Below are 19,761 nucleotides of genomic sequence, written 5' to 3' on the forward strand. Positions count from 1 at the left end.
GCAGGAAAACCTGCAGCAATAAAAAAGGCTTTAGAGCCTTTATTTTAGGGAGTCAAATACTGCCTTAAGCACAGGACATGGCTAGAAAATGCAGAGCAGGTTTTGAGAAGACTTCAGCTGAATTCTGGAACTACTAGGTAGTGATATTACCCAAGCCATCAAACTTCAAGAGGTTTTCAAAGGTTTAGCTTTGGCCCACTTCAGTGCAAAAGCCATTTGTTGATTCTAGAATACTTTTGTCTTCCTGCATTACAGAAACAGCTAACAGTGCTCTACCATTAAAGACTGATTACAGCTCTGAGCTTCAGCTGGAATGAGTCCAGAGATGCTCACATCTGGTTTTATGCTTCAGTGACCACTGAGTCTCAGCAAAGGAAGTTAACAGTTTGGATTTTGATCTTGTTCTACTCTTATGCCATAACTATTAAAAGACGTATTTGTATTCTGTGTCCCACCAACTACACTAAAATGTCTTCTCAAAAAAACATGTATTTATGAGAACAGCTTCAAATAGTTTAAATTTTGTGTTCAGAACAAAGGACACTGCATTTACAAGATTCCACTTACATTGCTTCTGCAGCATCCATACCTGATATGCTTTGTCAGAGCTTCTGATTAATAAATCTTAAATTTATAGCAGACAACTATGGGCCCAGAAATACTATACTGTAAAATACTTGCTTCTGATTTGTTTTATTCAATTTCCTTGATTAAGCCTTATTACAGGACAACTGGGCCTTCATTACAAATGTTATGCAATATTTAAAATCTGTAGGTTTTGTTAGTCCTCTACTTTTTTGATGGTAAAAATAAATTTTCCTAAAACAAAAGTAAAAATTATTTATGAGCTATCCCCTGGTCTGTTTTCCATTCAGCACCTAAATATTCAAGGTAAACCAAAGCTTAACTCCACATAGCAGGAAAACTACCGTTTAAAATTTATTTATGTTTAAAATGACCTATAAAACTTTTCTTCTAAACCTCAGCTGAGGTATCAATTGCTTAAATATATTCATCACATTTAGCAGAACCTATCATCTCTTCTGTTCCTATTTAATTAAGAATTACTTTTGCCAGTCACAGGAGAATCAGAAGAGCTTTCTTGTGACTTATTCACAAAGTGGTAGAATAGCACATGCAGATACAGCAGCTGACAACATAAGCAGGGTCAATATTAGGACAAACTGGCCAAAAAAAGCAGCTTTTGGCATAATTTTAATCAGTCCTTGGGTGCATGAAATGTCATGGAGTTTCATATGAAATGAAATTATCCCTTTCTCTTAGCTTATTTCTGTTCCAACTAATCCTCTAACTCTTTATTAAACATTATCTTTACCATCTGCTCTGGGTGACTGTTCAACACCTTGCAGAAGAACTCTGGGCTGATTGGTTTTTATGGGCAACATGATCTGAGTTTTATGCACATACTTAGGATTATGTCAAGGACAAAGAGGATGAATAATCCATTAACTATAATAAGCAAGAACCCGTATCAGTGCAGCCAGAACATGTGTTATGTTTCAAAAGCAAAAGACAAATTAGAGATATGTGGCTCATAAAATACTCATAACCCAGGACTCTCTGTATACCAGGACATCATTTCCATACATACATGCTCCACTACACAGAATTTCTGGAAGTGACGTTTCAGTCTTGATGTATCAGATTTCATGGGGCTGAAATGGCATTTCCAGGCCTACAACATGCAAAGAAATGTTTCTGCTGAACTGGGCATTTTCTCTAACTGGGCATTTCTCTAACATGGAACAGATGGTAGCCCCATGCACAGGTCCTTCAACCACGCCTATATGGTCAGTAATAGAATGTTACTCTATTTTCATATTTTTGTAAGCCCCTAAAATAAATCATCAAGGAGCTGCTACTGTTTAAAGTCACAGTCTAAAAATTTACATTTCAAAAAGTAGTTGTCAAGGGTTAGTCAAATGTTCTTATCAATTAGATCCAGTTATTGCTTCCACTCTTTGATCACTACAAACATTCAGATAACATTATCACTATTAATCATAACATTTAGTGTAATGTGTATCAACCTACCAAAACCTCATTTGCCACAAAACACATAATTGTAAAAGTTTCATTCCTTGCTCACATCATGTAATTACTCACCTCTCTCACCTTTCCACATCTGTTGCAATAATTTGTCTTCCTTCAGCTAACCTTCCAGACCAAAGTATTTTACCCTCTCTTTCACTATAAAGGTTTATGATCCCAAAATGAACAACAATTATGATGGTATTTGATCACAGTATATTAACAACAGAAAATACCTGCACAATATGTCTTTATTGATCTCCCTGCAGAAGGTTTGCAGCAGATATCCTTGCAGTATGCTCTAAGATGTAATGACTGACTACTCTTCTAAACTTTTTCAGCAATTTGCTGAGAATCATTTGACCCACAGTGAGCAGTATATGCTACTGCTGTACCATTCTATACAGGAAGCAAAGGATCAAGGTTTTCTACTGGTTTAAGGCATCTGGATTCTGCTGATTTCAGTAGAACTGTGTTAACTCAGGCCAATGGTGTGATCTATCCACTTCTAGACTCTGAGAGAGACAGATATTACTAACTACTACTGGATAGCCTGCTGAAGACTGTGAGGATTGTGCACCTGAAAGCTTTGACTGGCAACAGGAGGCTGTGCAAAACCCCAGTATTCAAACTTCAGTACTCCACATGCTTAGGCTGACCAGGGACCTTGACTTCTTTACCTGTTCCTTTAGTACCCACTAGGGGCAAAACAAGTTAAGAAGAGAATCACAGAAACCATGCTCCATAAAGCATACTCCAGATCACTGCCCTCAGAGCTCACTGGATTACAGGGAGATCAGATTAGACCATAGCTCATTTACTGTACGGGAACCTGCTCAAGTTGCTTACCCTAATCTACATCTCAAGTGTGATAGGCGATAGATGAAAAGACATACAGTAGTTGCATAGCTCAGGTTCTTGGTAAACTTATTTTCCTATACTTCCAGACTAGTGACCAACTTGGAGGCACAAGCTATCAATAAAATTAAAAAAAAAAAAATACAGCCGAAAGAGCCCAAAATGGCATTATATTAAGCAGCAAACAATAACCTACTATTTTCCTCTCCAATTCCTCTGGCCATAGGCAGCATTCAGTGACAGTCAGAGGCAAGGAAGGATCGCTATATGCAACACTGCACATTTCTTTCCTCTCTCCCTTTTCCTCTGCTGGAGTCTTTCAACCAGGAATAAAATAAAAATTCACATTTCTACTTCATCTCAAACACAAGCACAAAAGCCCTGGGAGGTGAAGAAGGAAGTGAAGGGGAATGGTGTCAGAACGGTATCTTCGATAAAGACACTTCAAGCTGAAATCCCAGCCTCCAACCTTTGTGGTATTTTTGCCTCTGTGAGAGTCACACTTCACTACTTTGATTAGTTTAAACTTTCTGTTTCCCATTCTCAGATTTAAACAGCCAGTGTATTTTTCAGTGAAATCTATTATATCTCAGAATGCTTCTGTTTCACAAGAATATGGAATGATGTATGGCACACTATGACATATTCTGAGTGTTGTCTACACTAGTGGGGTTAAGCATGTTAATGTCACAGAATTTCTCAAGTAAATAACTGCTCAACACACACACGTGCACATGCACACATACACAGAGTAACAGAGTTCTTCTTACACTAACTAGTCTTCCTGAATCCCACAGTTCAGAATATAAACACCATTACTAAATGAAAGTTTAAAAGTATACATAATATTCCAAGTAAACCACATTTAAGAGAGGATATTTTTATTCTTGAGTAGACAGAAAAATGGGTTCCACTCAAGTCTGGTCAGAGGTCTAGGCCACTCACCAGCAGACACCACTACCAGTTCCCACCTTAACCACTGAACTTCAAAAACTCTTCAAAAGTGCAGAATGAAGTTACTTTTTTCTGCTAATACTTTCATTAAACCTCTCCATATAAAAGTAAATAAAAGTTCCTTTTCAGAAGTGGCAGTTGAAAAGCGCCAATTTTCAACCCAATGGGAATTTTAAAAGCTAAACTTAGTATTCATTCTCATCTAGAAAGTGTCTCTCCACTCACCAAATCTTGTTTATTACGTACATGCATGATTTAGCTGAGGTAGAAGGACAGTGGGAGATGCAGAAAAACCCCCTCCAAAATAAAAACCTTCAAAGTATAGAAAGAGGAAAGCAAAAGTAATGTAAAGTATTAAAGGGTAATAAAAATTTTATACATATCTTAACTGTTAGCATGAGTAATACACAAAATGGATTTGGTTTAGGTTACCAGCTTTCATCCAGATTATCCAGACTATCAGCATCTGGTTTAAGTCTCCTGTGTAACCATCTGTAGTAATGTCACATGAAGGATTAGCCTTATCTGACATTTGTAATGAATATATGGATGGAAGAAGAGGAAGGAGTATGACATGGAGTACAATTGTTAAACCTTAAAATCAGGTGAAACCTCATGTTTATTTGTTGATTCTAACTGTGAGGTTTTTTTAGTTTTTAGTATCAGCATATGTATTAAAAAAACAACATATCCCCACTGATTTTTTAAAGAAAAGCAGACAAGGTTAGAAAAAATATTTTTATATATGACCTTTAAAACATAATTAAAACATTAAATAAAAATAAAGCCTAATTCACCATGTTCAGTTACGACAGATGGGTGTGATCACAAAAACATCAAAGGCAGGCTTATCCTAATCCTGTAAAGTGGTAAGTGCCTCCTGAAAGGTCCTGAGTGCCCTCTAATCCTCCTGAGGATAGGATGCAAGTGCATCAAGAGGTAATGGGAGCAAGTAACAAGGGTAACAGTGGGCTTTCCTGTCCCTACGAGGAACAATGGGTATCAAAAAAGATCTGATACGTTAGGAAATAATGTGATTTATCTAAACACAGAGAACAGAAAATGGAAAGATGTTTATTTTCCACTCTCTGTGAGCTTGTATTATATTATATGTATAGCATGGCCTTAGGCCCACACCATGCAGCTCTGATTCAGAAAATCTGGCTTATCTTCCAGGCTCTGTTATCTGTGCAATATTGCACAGTGCCCCAGGACACTGTACTTACCCCTTGGCATCAGTGCCCTCTTTCCACAAATGGTGAATCTGAAGTGACCTCTCTTAACAGATCGTGAAGTTGTGCAAAATTGACAAAATGTAAGAATTTATGACCATGATTAGTTTTAATGCATCAGAATGTATGGTGAAAAATCTAGTTTTTGAAGCACAAAGAAAAACTCAAATTAAATCCTAACAAATGTTTTCACCTTGTGTGCAATCAATTCAGGATAGGGAAAATGAGAATAAAGGATCTTATAAACTTGAAGCAGGTAGCACTACCTTTGGAAGAACAACTGAATTGGAATGACTGTTGATCAGGTCAAGTTTAACAATAAAAGTCTTTTTACTGCAAAATGTACAGGTGAAAGGTCTGAATGAAGACTGGGCTGAGAATTTTAGGGTAGGTGATATGAGAACATAGTGAATAGTACCACAGTGGAGTGTAGCAGCTAAACAAAGCAGGTGTCACCATGTGACAATGCTAACCACTTCCCCCCAGTTTAAAACAAGCCTGTTAAGTCACCCTGCAAAAGTAACTTGTGAAAATTCACAGATGACATCTAGCACAGCCTAAGAACTGAGCCTCAGCCAGTTTCATCTTGTCTCAGGGACACTCTGGGATGTTCCCATTGGTTATATAAGACATGGATATCTCATTTCCTTTGGTGAAAAGGACACAATTAATAATTGATAATAAAAAAAGCTTCTTTGTATGTGTATTATTAGATGTTGCATGTCCATGAGGTAGCTCAAGGTTGGGGTTTTTTTTTCAAATATCCAGATATTGCTGTTACCAGGCAGAATGTCACTAATGACTACATTTTATAAATTTGTGTGAGACATCTTTATAGCACATGCTGTATTGGCACCATTGCCCAATAGTGCATGCAATTACTTTGTTGTTGCTGTTGTTGCTGAGGGCCAAGCTCTAACAAATTAAATTTAGAGAAGGGAAATAGGCTTATATGCAAATGGAATTAAATGCTGACACAAGGATAAAACAGCCCTGGATTTAGACAGGGCTCTCCCCCCGACTTTTTAACCAATCATTAGATTTAAATTGAGCAGACAGATTCATCTTTGATTTAACTCCACTGTAATCAATGGACTGCAGCTGGGATGAAGCCGGAGCAATATGTTTTTGACAGTTTTTATGCAACGGCTATCCAGAATGAAGTAGATGAAACAGATTATTTTTTTGCTTATAATTTATGAAATTATTTCACCATCCTCAAATCCCTACATCAAGGAAATTAGTTGGTGCATAAAAATGGATAAAGTAGGCAGTTGCATGCCAAATACCAACTGCTGACCACAGGCTCTGTACCCAAATGTGCAAAGCCAAAATATTTATCTGACTTACCTGTGATCCAGAACGACCTCCCTTAACAGTGTAAGTGCAGCTGGATAATTGCACAGGTTTTCCTCAATGTCACTTGCACTGCACAAAAACAATGAAGTACATTTACTATTTCTATAATATCGGTATCACATATAAATAATTGCTGAATTTAGAAAACTATGTTCTTTAGTGATCTATAGAAGTCTTAGAAGGAATAATGACTGTTGGTCTGATCATTGCATTCTACAAGAAATGTATTTCAGTAAACTTTTGGAATCCCTGGTTGCATTTTGTGCCTTAATTACATGACTGCTCCTAGACATGGCTTCCCCCTTTACCTGCATCCACTGGCACATCTTAGGGAAAGAATAAAGTGTTTATCGAAATACTTTGTAAATTAATGTAGGATCAAAGGAGTCTGGCAACATGCACTGTATATGGAACTAATGAGGAACTAGGGAGCATTGCTCGTACCAATCTGACAGATCCCAATTTTTTTGGCACCTTGTTTTTTGGCACCTAACGCTCTTCACTTTTCTCTCTCTTTCTAGTTTTTCATTACTTCTTTTCAGCTGACAGCTCATTGCTTATTCATTTATTCATGGGTCTCATTTTTTTGGTGTTGAGGATTCTTTATTCAGTGGTAAGTTCAGAGGAACAACAGTTTGTTATTCCACACAGCCCCTTCTCTGTTCTAAAGCCATCAAATGATACAGAGAACTTCTGTATGGGTGTGTAGCTTTACTATTCCTTTGTCAGTTTTCACGCTTACATGGTTTCCTCCCACACAAACTTCTAGCTGCTTTTTCAGTGTATATGTACCTATAATGCTATTTCAGATAACTGCTAATGGTTAACAACCTGTATTTGAAGGAAGTATAACAGAATTCTACTGGCTCCTATGACATGGTCACCATCAGCCAGAGTTTGCAGATGACCTGGCTAAAATACCAGAGTGGGACAATGCTTTTTACTTTGAGGCTCCTGAAGCCCCTGAGTCCACAATAGGTCATTAAGATAGGTCTACTGTCAAGAAGTAAGCCCATGCATTGAAAAACATTTATTAACTGCTACAGTAGAGATATCCTCAGCTGGCAAAGCAGCCTTGGGACTATAGGTTCTCCAGGAAAAGACAGTAAAGCAGACAAATTCAAAAAAATAAAAATAATTTCAAAGCAAACTCACTTCAGATCAAATGGCCCTAGTGAAACATGTATTTCCCTTGTACATCTTGGCTTACCTACATAAAAGCCAGAGGTAGGAATCAAACAAAGCCCAGCATTGCACTTAAATTGGTGGGATTACTGACCTTTGTTTACATTTGCTGTTCTGTAGCAAATCAATAAGGACATCGCAAAACAGTGCTTATCAGTACTATTATACTAAACAAAGGTGCTAGAATGAGGTCTGAAGCACATACAAACTTGTCTCCCTTTTCTCAAACATTTGTATTTCCTCCTTCCTCACCCATCCAGAAAAGCACAAAACAGGTATTTGCTACCACCACATTCTGCTTATTGGAGATTTTTAAAAGCATAATCAGAATTACTTCGGCAATATGCAGTCCTATCAAAATATGAACAACCAAGAGAACTTCTGTGGCATGGTGTATTTTAATGAAAAGCTAGTTCCCAAAAAAAAGTTACCTAAGTTATGAAGATATAAGTCAATAAAAAGTATGGAAAGCAATTGCTTTCATAATACAAATCCAGTTTTAAAGAGAGAGAAAAGATACTACCTTTGCAATTACATCACTGTGTAACTTACAGGAAAAGTAAGATTTTACAGTTCAGCTACTAGTACTTTCCAGAACATGAAGCATGGAAGCCTGAGTATTCCCTTTTTCAGGCAGCAAAAGTTTCAGGTTTTTACCACATTCATATTTCTTACCACATTCCCTTCATTTGTATTTCATTGACTTCAAAACACAGAAAATTAAACATTTTATAGAAGTTACAAACTGTATTACAATCCTTCTATATTTTTCACCATGGAAACTACAGTAATTTTCAAGTAATACAACTTGATGCTTACTTTCTAGAGTTCTAGTTCTAAACATTTTGTTCTGTTCAGTGACTCAGTATTATCTGGTAGTAGCACACTCTATAGTATTCACTCTTCTTATGTGAAGCAAAGCAAAGTTAGAGATGGTAACTGAGATTAGGATGAATTCAGAAATCTAAGCAAAACTAAGATACAGGATGTCTGTTACTTAAGAACTCAAATCTGCATTAAACTGCTCCTTTGAATATTACTAATATTAGTAAGTTTTCAATTCAAGCATTGTAAGCACAATTTTCCCCCTAATCTTTCAACAAATGAAAAACAAAAAGCATTTTAAGAAAAGAAACTTGCATCAGGTCCAATATCCAGGAAAAAGCTTGCTGGCTTGCTATCAGCCTCATAGAGTAAGGTTAAAAGTTTGCCTTCAAAGTAAGTGGTCCATTAATTTTTAGCTCTTTCTTCTACTCTAGCTTTGAATTTCTTCTTTTTGTCTACCAAAATACCCAAATTGATTTGTAGCTGCAAGAATAAGATTCTCCATGTGTTTCAAATAATCAGCTTCAAAACCAGTCAGGGAACCCAAACTGAAGAGAGGCTGTCCATTTCATGAGTTAGTTCACGAACACGCATAGGGTTTTACATTGAAATAACGAATAAAAGAACAGGATTTAGTCCCCTTTAAAAGGCTGTTCTGTGCCGCAGGGTGCGCGGCTGCTGCGCCGGGAGGGCCCTCTGCAGCCCCTGCCGCACATCCCGTGAGAGCCGCTAATCCACAGCTGCCAGCCGTGTGCGGCTCTCGCAGGGATGTAACATCTTGTACTCGGAACACTCCCTCTTCATTTGCCCCCAGTGCTAGAACTTTATCTGAAAAAGTTATAGTATCTGAGTTTTTTACCCAAAATAAAAAATGTTCCTAAAGAAGGTTTTATATTCATTTGGGAAGAAAGTAGTAAAATGGGAAGTTGGAAAAGAGTCTTTTAAACAAAACAAAACAAAAATATTCAAAATATACAACCGTGTAATCATCACAGTAATCAAATGAATATACAACATGGAATTCAAGAATGGGTTCATTATCAGAAACTGTCCCCTTAAGTGGTAACCATCCACAACACAGAGAGAAGGAACACAGGCAAGTTAAAGCAATCAACCAAACAGAACTTTCAGTGAAAGCATTTTACCACCTCTAATAAGATTAAATAACCATCTTGCAAATAAACAGTACAAACAGTGGGGGGGAAAATTAGTTACAATTTCAGCTCAAATTAAAATGAACCATCGGATGTCACTGAACTGTGAAACGGGAGAATCTGGATTCTGTTCGCAGTGCTGTGTCTGACTTGTTATGAGATCTCATTTGCTACACTGTCTGCTACTGTGTCCCTCATTTACATTCTCAACTCTGGTGAGCTACAGAAGGTATGGACCAGGTCTCACAGTGGATACATCTATGCTAAAGTCCAAGAGTGACAGAAGGGGGTGAGTGAAAACATTCCCAGACTAGCTTTACTCTCACTGGCCTGCTCAATTGTCCTAGTGAGGCCTCAGTTGACCCAGTAAGCACCCCTAATGTCTGGCAGATTTTTGCATCCTGTGCTGTAGTCCATGTTTGCTGTCAAAGTTCCTTGATAAAGGAACTTTTCTTTCAGCTGTGCCTACAAGTCCTCCACTCCCACCACTTCGTTACAGAGTCATTTTGTATAGGTGGCACCTGGATCTCAGTGGGACGTCTTAAGCACTTCTTTACAACACACAAAACTATGTACTGCTGAAATACAAGCCACTTTCTTGCACTGATGGTTTGCTGATGAACTAGTCCTGCTTTTCTTCAAATTTGGCGGTTGGAAGAATTTCCTGTAATTCTGAGCAATTCATACCCCATGTGGCTGGAGTGTAGATCCCTGCAGTTACTGAACTGAGCAGTCCCAGGCAGTGCATCCCCTCTGCACCAGTCCCTGCAGCACAGGCACACACCCAAAATGTGCCGGGGAGCAGATGCACTGCCTCCTCATGCAAGCACTGCAACAGCCACTGTACAGGTGGCTGGTTAATGCCAACAGAATGATGCACGTTTCCTGTGCTGAGGGGAACTGCATCTTTCAAGAATTGTATCAGGCTCTGGCAAAAAAGTAATGCAGCTAGGAAGAACATATTTCAATAGGAGTGAGCTAATTATAATTTTGGCTCCTAAAGCTTTCTAACAGCCAACATATAAAGTCCATCTGGCATGTCCTTCCGCCTGCCTGAAGGAAATAATCCCAATTTATAGCATAATCAAAAATCATGTTTCTATATTTTGGGGTTTTTTTAAGTTACTGTCAATACATCAGCCTATGGAAAAGCCTCAGATTGCTTTCCAAGTGATGGAATGCCAGGAGAAAGTTTCAATGTATAGACATTTTACTGCCTCTGCACTGGTTTAAAAAGCACAGAAGATTGCCTGGCTGGAAGTAAGGGGAAAAGAAGTACCGGTCCAGTAAGAACTTTGTGAATCACATAGCCCTGTGCAATTAAGGGGCCACTGATAATTTTCAGATTGTCATAAATCCATTGTAGAATTTGAGACAATTCAAAAACCAACTACAATAGAATGAAGAGAGGATTGGGCAATCAGCTGAAATTAAATGCAGCCTACAGAAACACAACCTTGCAAGAACCCAGCACTGAAATATGCTGGGAGAATAAAAAGCACATGGAACTGAGCAGGTATAGTCTTTTAAAGACCAAGGTTATTTGGTATGAAGGCAGAGGGTGTTGCATAGCTTTGAACACTGGTTTGCTCAGTACCTCCGGATCTTACTTCTTTCAGTCAATTATATTCTAAAAACTCTGAAACTACCACAGAGTACAGGGAAGCAGCTGTATGGATTTTCACTCACTATGCCTGTAGTAATAAATCAATCAATATCTCTCAAGCACTACTATAGCACTACTTGCCCTGAAATAGCATTTTGAGTACACACCTGCAAGAGCACACAAATTTTTCCACATCTCATAACTAAAATACTGCACCACAAATAGCAGTTTACAATGATCAAAACAGCATTTGTATGTCTATTTTAAGTGATGTTTCTTTAGCAATATAATTAAGATTTTGATTATTTATGTAACAAGGTAAACTACATGAAGCATATTTTCAGTTTTATCAAAAAAATGTAAGTGACCAAACCTACAAACTTTATTAAAATGCACAAGTCTTAAATAATCAACAGCATAGACTGTAGTGTGGCTCTTTACATATGTAAGAAGTTGATGTAATAATCCTAAATGACTTCAAGCCGAGGTGTGTGATCTTGATTAGTAATCTTGCAAACCAAGGATAGGAACCCCAACTACTCTTCAACTGATAGTCACCTTATAGGATCTATAGTACGTGAAGTATAAAGTGTAATGTTGGCCCAGGTTCTGAGATTGAAAGTTGAATAGGGTACATTTCCTGCATTCCATAGTGCATTGTGACTTGAATGCAATTTTCTACGCCACACTCATCCATTCTACATTTGTATGCTCAGGTATTCAAATTCCTAAGTTTAAGTCAATGATTGTCCAAGCCATCCTGTCTAATACCAGAATCTAGATGGAGGACTTTATGTGTCTGAAGAAACTGCTAGTTTCAGCAATTTCTGCAGTTGCAGAAATTCTTTCAGTAGTTCAAAACTGTGCAAACTTAAAGTATGCTTTGGATGGCAACAGAGACAGAATGGAAACCTGCCTCTACACACTGCCTGCTACTTCAGCCTTTGGCCTGAACACCAAACCCTCCAGCTGTTCCCTGTGCCTCTCCTCAGCACGCATTACATTATCACACTACAAAGGGTGTAGTTTGAAGTGCCAGTATTTTTTGACCTCCTAATTCAATCTATTGCTACATTACAATGACATATGTATCTGTACAATTGCAAAGCATCTATCAATCTCCCAGTACTAACATCTACCAGCAACTACATCCAGAATCCTGATTTCCTCTCAGGGTCCCTGAGAATTTTCTTTCTTTAAATTTTCTATCTGTTAAATACAAAATTCCACATATCTTTATACCTTTATTGTCTGAGTATCTTAACTACATGTCCTTTGGAGTTAACAGTTCCTTGGTAGGGATCAATTTTGTGGCCAACCAAAGCTGAAGAAGAGCAAGCATTCAGGGACAGGAATCATGTGGCAAATTTACTGATAAAATTATACATGTGAAGGCTACCAGCACTAAGTAGCAGTGAAAATAGCCTCCTGCATCCAGAGAAGGAAAACGTCAGGCCACTGAGTCACATGTTTAGGGGTAGTGGTGAGAACAGGTAAAGACAGAATATTCAAAGAGCCATCATTGTCTCATGGTAGGAAGAAATGGACTTATTTCCACACAGACAGCAGCACTGACTGGAGCAGCCACCCCTAGCACGTCAGAGCTCTTAACTCATCTGAGTTCCTGAGAGAGGATGCCATTCTGTAGATCTGGGGCTGCAGGGATTGCCAGGGTTCACTCCCTGGGGCTGGAGCAGGTGAGGCAATGTCCTTGTGTGCAGCACTGAGCTCACAGCATGCCTGGTGGAGACAGCACACATCTTCCTGGACTGTAGTAACAGCATAATCAGCAGACTGAGGGAAGGGAGAGTCATCACTCAATAGACCACATCTATAATATTGTACTTGGGTTTGGGATCTCTGCCACTCATAAGACACTGGTAAACTGGTGTCACCAATACAGTCAGGGAGAGAATATATAGAGAAAGGAGCGTAACTAACTGCATAGAAACCACCATAAGCATTTCTTGACTCACAAGTGGCTGTATGCTAGAAAAACATTGAGGTGATATATTTGATGTATATTTTCATATTTTTCTCTGTGTGGGGTTTTGGGGTTTATTTTGCTACTGCTAGGAGTGGGATACTGGGCTAGAAAGACCTTTAATGTGATTCAATATGAAAGTTTTTATGAAGATTATTTTTAACAGTTTCAGTAACAAGTTAAATTTACTGTCTCAAACATCCACATAACATAACTAAAAGAATCCCAATAATTTACAGGGGTTTGGATTAGCTCCTGTTTTCCATAAGGAAAGTATGAGGTTCTAGAGACTGGAAGACAAGACGAGCCACAAGAGAATCAATCTGCAGCCATGGTCCACGAAAATCTGAGAACTACCAAATCACTAAGTACTCAAAATTGTGTGCAAAATATGAATAAAATATTGATTTCATTAAAAATGTTAAGGACTACTTAATTCAACAACATTTTATATGTTTGCATATTTATTTCCAAATTTGCATATCTGTTTGCATATATCTTGTAAAGCCGAACGTTAATTATACTTTAAAATCATGTATAAATTGTAACCAAGAATGTTGTATGAATTTCTGAAATAAGAGACATGCTCAAGTACCATTAATTATAAACTGCCATTTAAAGCACACTGAAGCAGACCTCATATTGAAAAAATATTGAGCCCTTGACAAATAAAAAAGGCAGCAAGAGTTATTAACTGGTTTAGCTGATTAAATGGTGTCTCCTACAAGCATAGCACAGATTATTTTTTTCTCTTTCCCCCTCCAGAGCATGGCTTACTTTTACTCAGAAGAGACACATGATAGTCTGTTGGCCAAGGTAAACACTGCTATAAACACTGGTATATAATTTCCGTTTAAGGCATTCATATAGAAGCAACAGTAACATGTAACAACAGACAAAACTTCATGGGTTACTTTAGTGGACTCGTGTCAAATGAGGTGAGTTAAAGTGATTTTATCACATGCTAATGAGATTTATGAAATGATTCTACATAATTTAAAAAGCATTTACACAAGGTCAGATCTCAAGCAGCTTCCTCAAACCTAGATTTGCTAAATATAGAAGATATGATGACCCAACCATCACTTAAAGTGGCAGTTAGAGACAGTTAAATTTCTAATAGCTTTAGATATAAATACAAGGTCAGATATCCCAGTAATCATTAAGAGCCAGGAGTTTCCTAAAAAAATATTTCTTAAGAATATTGGAAAAATATTATTTGCTCTTGTTAATTTTGAGATGTGTAGAAGGTCCATTAATACTGAAAAAACAAAATTCAAACTCACAGCTTGGATTGAGAAGGCTCCACAAGTTTATTAGTGCAAATGAGTGTTGCTGTCCTTAACAGTTGCCTATCCCTGCGAAAGGTTGTCCCCTTAAGCAAGGACAGCAAAAAGGTGAAAGTCCACCCCTCTCTCCAGTCACTCCAAACCTGACAGTCTTCATTGACACGAACAATGAAGCTGAGTTTGCATTAATCCATCAAGCTGGAAAGTAGATAAGCAGAGACGCAAACTCACATATCTCGTTCTGCTAGCTTTGTCTCGGGGCGGTAACTGCAGTGCAAGGAGCAGACTGACAGCCAGGAGCAGTGGAGCTCAAACTCCTGCATGCACTATGCAGATGGGACCACCTCGATCAACTTTAGTGATGCTGCACATACACATTGCATTTGGCCTGCACTGGCATCTTATCAGCCATTCACACTCCTTGATCAAGCAAGAGAACTTGCTTCAAATCTATGGCAGCTTCTTTGCACGATCTGTATTTCCCAGTAGAAATATAGGCCACTACAGTGAGAGGGAGAGCCCAAGAGATGCACCATGGAAGTACAATTCTGTGGTTACCACTGTGTTAAAGTTTGATTACTTTAAGAAATTGATTGATTTAGTTTAGTTTGATTACTTTAGGAAATTACTTAGGAAAATGACCAAAAAGCAACCACCTTACAGACATAAAACTCTCATTTAATTCTGTCTTAATTAACTCTGGTGTGAGACACCTACTCTCCCTGCACATCCTTTTTTCTTCAGCCCACACTGAAGACTAAGCAACTGGTTCTATTAGAGGACAGACATACTCTAGCAAGAGCACTAGTGTTAACATTTCTTCCACCGTGCAAACTTTCTTCACATTTGCAGAGTTGAGTTAGATTTGCACTAAATTTTAATAGTTGTGGATTCATACTATAATGTATAACATGTCAGCGATAAAAAGTCATTGCCAATTTTCTTGCTGTCTGCAAAAAAATAATGTGAAACCCCATGAGTTCTGACTTTTGCTTTTTCAAGATTTCCTAATTTTTCTGTTTCTCTTTCCCTTTCACAAAACAGTTTGCAGAAGGAAAGAAATGCTCCAGTTCCTGTGACCTTTCATAAAATCACGTCATTACTTCCAACAGTAACAGTAACTGATTCTCAGCCTTGGTTCTTACTCCAGTGCCAGTGTAGGGCTTAGAGAACTTTTTTTGAAGTAGCAACCAGCACAGCTTTACAGAGCAAGGAACTTCCACCGTGGTTAAAACCCCAATGACTTAAGTTACCAGCCATTTGATACTTTGCTTCCAATGCCCATGTCCTTCACCTACAACCATGGAACATTTATTTTGAAACAGGGAAAAGGAAAAAGGTGCTTCTGCTTCTTGAAACTAAGACATTCCTACAGCTGTAATTTTCCATTCTAATGAGGATCTATAGAGAATGAATTACTAAAGCATGAGATAAGCAACAAACAGTTCTCTCTCCTGATAGATTACACTCTAACGGCAACAAAATCTCATGGTTGAGGTCCTAATGAGTATTAGATAACCCATCTGTTTGTAATAGCAGCATTCTGTAGGGGATGGAACAGAAGGACATCATACTGGTATTTTGTTACAGAAGGGTCTAGAACTAAATTTTTTTGAAGAATCAGGATCCAAACAAAGATCTTTGGATCAAATGCAGGGATAAGCCAAATCCTGACTCAGTGTATGCACTGACTCTGGTATGACTTTAAGCATATAAGTATTGAATCAACTTCTTTTACTGAGCTTTTATGATTATAGTTACCTACTTAGCTAAACCCAGAAGTAATTTGGTAGAATATTCAAATATGCTACACTAATATAGCTCTAACTCCTGTTCCTTTGTTACAGTTTGATACTCTGACACAAACCAGCAATTATATTAAATTTGGGCCTCAGTAACTAAGGAGTAGGGGGTAGTGAAATTAGTTAATAATGGTTCAGAAATGTTAATAGAGCAATCCACAGTTTGCACCATCTTTGTTTAATTTTAGTGCAGGTAGGTAACTCTTTAATGTTTGATAATAATCATTGTAATTTGGCACATCTAAGGCTTACAAGACACGTAAGTTAAAGTCTAATTAAAGTATATATATATAAAGAGGCACCCATCACTTCTTCACTTATGCAAAAACTGCAAATACCACTGTAGTTGTTGGTGATTTTCATATGCAGCGTGCCTTAGATAACTGCTTTGAAATCTGGAGCAAAAAGTGGACAATCTGATAAATGTGCTAATTCCTTTACACTTAGCAGCCTATTTTCAGTGTGATTCCCAATCAGTGAAAGAATCAGAAAGGAGGAAAGAAAGAAAGAGACAGAGGACAAAAAAATGCAATTTTGTCCTTTTTCAAATTAAAATAAAGAATAATTAATAAAGAAAAAAAATTGTAAGAAAGTGAAGGGAATTTTTTCAGATGATTGCCATGCCTTATCATTATAGTCTTATCAATAGACCATATTTTGATCATATTTCATGAAGAACTAAGTTTCAAATTTTACATTTTGTTGTCATTGATTTTCATTTAAAAAATCTGTACTTACTGGAAGTAAACCTTTAAACCATTAAAATATTAAGTAGTTGTGGTTGGAAATTAACTACTACCCTATGCTTCCAGGTACTCTATCATGTGTCTCCTAGTCTTGGTTCCCCTGAAGGTGTGAAAAGATCAGGGGCCTTAAAAGACAGTCCATCAACTTTTGGACTAACCTGCTGGCTGCAGTTGCAGCCATGAGAAAAAGAGATCTCAGACAGAGTTTTCTGGATTGCTCCATTTTACAAGGAGTTCTCTGAACATAGCAGTGATCCACAAAGGAAAACACAGGGATTGTGCTTTTTGCTGGTTTTATATATTTTGCACAATGCCAAGATGATGATGTTTTACAAGTTGCTTAAAAGCTTACTTTTTGCTTTTTGAAATACAAGGGAGACCAGGTTTTGCTCAATGCTAATTGGAGGGGATGGAAGTGCTGAACCTTTGTCAGTTTTTTTTCCTCACAACTGTTGTTGCTTAGCAGTTAAGCCATACTAAATATACTTTCGTTATGCTTGTTGTAAACTTGAAGACAGCATTTTCTGTAGTGTATCGGCAATTACGCCTGCTCAGCTCTGAATTCTGCTTGAGGAAAAATAAGGATATAATATATAGACAGCTTGAGGTGACAGTCCACCCTTTCATGCACTCTCAGATGCTCAGAAAACAGTAAGACAACAAAAACTCATTTGATAATGTCAGGACAGGAAGTCTCTAATCTTCAATAGCTTGATTTTTGCAACTACCAGGCTAATCTACTGTGATAATGCTACTTCATCCTTGCTAACCCTGTTCTATAACGTGTAAGCAGTAATGTCAGCATCGCAAAGGAAGGGTTGTATGGCCATTTTAACAATCCTATCACCCACTTTCTAGCTAAGTGTCACTTTTTCAATGGCTGTAGAAACTGTCACTGCAGAGCCTGTCCAAAATGCAGTAGCAGTTAAGCACATCACCCGAGATGCTTAACTTTGTACAGCTTTGGGTCTTTTAAACTTGCCATGTATTTTTCTCTAACATAATATTAAAAGGAGACGTATGGAGAAAGAATACAGGCAATAGGAATCATTCATTAACTGGATACATCAAAATTTTTCCTGCATGTACACAGTGTTTGCAGACACCGAGAAATTCCTGCAGACAGATATAGGCTGAGCAACCTGATCAAGGAAGGGGTAGAATCAATGCCATTGTGTGTATAAAATAGAACAAAGTCTTAACTCCATAGAAAGAGGTTTTCCTTCTTTTCTTTCCCTACATTGAAATGTTCAGTTTGATGAAGATAAAACCAATGTTACTGGCTTATTCAAAGATCAGTCAGTTGTACTAATAGAAAAGGCAGAGTTCTGTTGCTTTGAGAAGTGTCTGTGCAGTATCTGACACCAGAGAAAGCTCTGAGCTCAATGACACTTGTATCTGTAGGATTGCTTAATATGGCTCTGAAAATGAACACTTCTATGGCTTTGCAAACTAGTTTTCAGATGAGTTTTCCAAGCACAGCCTCATATTTTCAAATTTGTACCAACCTAATTAAAATGAACAAAGAATGAAGATTACTTCCTTAATGCAAGATACTTTTTTTAAAAAAAGGATCAGTATATGAACATAAATGTATCCATCCTTAGAGTAACTGCTTGGTTGACCTGAAAACAACAAACAAGGAACTCTGAACGTGGGATTCCCCCCAGCTATTTACTGGAATCCCCTGAAAATCTTTGTCTTAGGTACGTTCTGAAAATTATTTCAGCTAGGGGGCGTTCAACTAACATTTTCCATGTCTGCACTTCAGACATCAACCTGTGCCCAGCAGCCGTGACAGCAGCCTCCTGGTGAGAGCTGCAGGATAAAACCCCTGATATTTCGAGATTTTAAATTTCTCCCTTACTGTAAATGCAAGGGCCTCAAACTTCACTGTGAAGTTGTTGCAATACGAGTAAATAAGCACGAGTATCTCACACAGAAACGTGCCTACCGTTTGTTTGTGCTATAGCTTTGCTATAGGCACTCTAATGCAGGGATACCCTCAAAGCTCTCCTACTCTGAATGTAACAGTGATGTGCACGATACTAATACAATTAAGCCATAATGCACTGAACAGATTCCAGTAGCAACAATTTTGCCAGTATAAGTTCATGTACACAAAACTTCTACTGGCATAAAGCAGACAGAGATCATACCTCATATTACCCCAGCTTTCCTATTCCCTATAAGTGAGAGAATTAGCATAACTAAAATACTTACCAATGTAACTATTATATTTGAAATATTACATTTGGGGTATTTATGGAGGCAAAAGCTTCCTATCAATATATGTCACGTGGCTCCAGGGCACCAGCAACTCCACCTTGCTGCTCAAGTTTCCTTTGGAAGAAAGTCAGAGGAAGTTTCATCAAATGTCCACCCACCAGGCTCTGCAAGAACAGAACATTTATTCTTGCCTCTTCAGTGTAGGCAAGACAAGTGCATCGGTGCCTTTTAACTGGCTCCAATAAGGGACACAGATTTCAAAGTGTTGGACAACCAACAAACAAGATAAATACAGGTCTATAAGCATGGGTTAGATAAGGGTAGCTAGAGACTGAAGTAAGGTTAAAAATTGCCTTCAGAAACTGGAACCTCTTCAATACTGATAATTCTCTGTCTGGCATGTCATAGGCTCAGCTAATTCTGTGTTGGGGTAGGATACCCCTCCAGTCCATATTGCAAGAGATTTCTTTTGCTGTCATCTCCCCC

General features: G+C 37.9%; 1 long non-coding RNA gene across 23 annotated transcripts in view; it reads right to left on the reverse strand.

Moving 5' to 3' along the window:
• The window catches only part of LOC126635311 (uncharacterized), a 457,052-nt gene that overhangs the window by 421,753 nt on the left and 15,538 nt on the right, over positions 1-19,761 (reverse strand). For 21 of the 23 annotated variants that reach the window (XR_007627642.1, XR_007627648.1, XR_007627660.1 and 18 more), the window contains exon 2: positions 6,447-6,524. The exons of the other annotated variants lie outside the window; for them this stretch is intronic. This is a non-coding gene — a long non-coding RNA (uncharacterized LOC126635311). The remainder of the gene's footprint in view (positions 1-6,446; positions 6,525-19,761) is intronic. 23 annotated transcript variants of the gene reach the window in all.

The sequence above is a fragment of the Myiozetetes cayanensis genome, unplaced genomic scaffold (genome assembly GCF_022539395.1).
Source record: "Myiozetetes cayanensis isolate MyiCay16 unplaced genomic scaffold, myiCay2020 scf12, whole genome shotgun sequence".
Lineage (NCBI taxonomy): Eukaryota > Metazoa > Chordata > Aves > Passeriformes > Tyrannidae > Myiozetetes > Myiozetetes cayanensis.